The sequence below is a fragment of the Macaca thibetana genome, chromosome 18 (assembly GCF_024542745.1).
Source record: "Macaca thibetana thibetana isolate TM-01 chromosome 18, ASM2454274v1, whole genome shotgun sequence".
Classification (NCBI taxonomy): Eukaryota; Metazoa; Chordata; class Mammalia; order Primates; family Cercopithecidae; genus Macaca; species Macaca thibetana.
In genome coordinates, this window is record NC_065595.1 from 66,639,634 (window position 1) to 66,640,655 (window position 1,022).

The 1,022-nt window shown below is 41.0% G+C and overlaps 1 non-coding gene across 1 annotated transcript; it reads right to left on the reverse strand.

Moving 5' to 3' along the window:
- Window positions 1–287: 287 nt before the first annotated feature.
- On the reverse strand, window positions 288–421 carry LOC126941593 (small nucleolar RNA SNORA48). Its single transcript, XR_007721376.1, has one exon. It is a non-coding gene; the product is annotated as a small nucleolar RNA SNORA48 (small nucleolar RNA).
- Between the last annotated feature and the right edge of the window lie 601 nt (window positions 422–1,022).

The window sequence follows — 1,022 nt, forward strand, 5'->3', positions numbered from 1 at the left end:
TTTCTTTTACCAGCTCAAATCTACTTTGAATATGATGATAAATTTTCATAGTTCAATTATTTTCATTTTCAACTCCAGGATTTCTACTTGGTTCTTTTTAAATAATTTTCTTCTCTTTATTGATATTGTCTATATGGTGAAACATCATTCTCATACATATCTTTAATTATTTGAGCATAGTTTATTTTAGTTTTTGAGCCTATCTATAACACCTAATTTAAAGTCTTTGTCTAGTAAGTCTGTTGTCTATGCTTCCTCAAGGAAAGTTTGTATTTACTGTGTTCCTCCAATGTGTCCAAGGCATGAAGCAGCCATGGCCACAGACCAAAGGCCAAGCCGAGATAGACAAGGGATTGCTTTGTCCCTGGCTGATATGAGATGAATGCCACAGCTAGATGCCACTTTACCCAGGTCAGAGGCATTGACTGCTTTTCTACCTGTGTATGAGTCATACATTCCAATTTTTGTCTGTTTCATTTTGTTGTTGTTGAAAACTGGGCATTTAGAATAATAGAATGTGGCAACTGTGGATATCAGATTCCTCACCCTTCTCCAGGTTTTGTTGTTACAGGTATTGTTGTTCGTTTGCCTAGTTACTTTCTTTTTTCATTTTTCTTAGATGGAGTCTCACTCTTTTTGTCCAGGCTGTAGTGCAGTGATGCAATCTTGGCTCACTGCAACCTCTACCTTCTGGATTGAAGTGATTCTCCTGCCTCAGCTTCCTGAGTAGCTGGGATTACAGGCATGCACTACCATGCCTAGCAAACTTTTGTATTTTTTATTTTTTTTAAACAGAGTCTCACTTTGTTGCCCAGGCTGGAGTGCAGTGGCATGATCTTGGCTCACTGGGTTCACGCCATTCTCCTGCCTCAGCCTCCCAAGTAGCTGGGACTATAGGTGGCCACCACCATGCCTGGCTAATTTTTTGTAGAGATGGGGTTTCACCGTGTTAGCCAGGATGGTCTTGATCGCCTGACCTCGTGATCCACCTGCCTTGGCCTCCCAAAGTGCTGGGATTACAG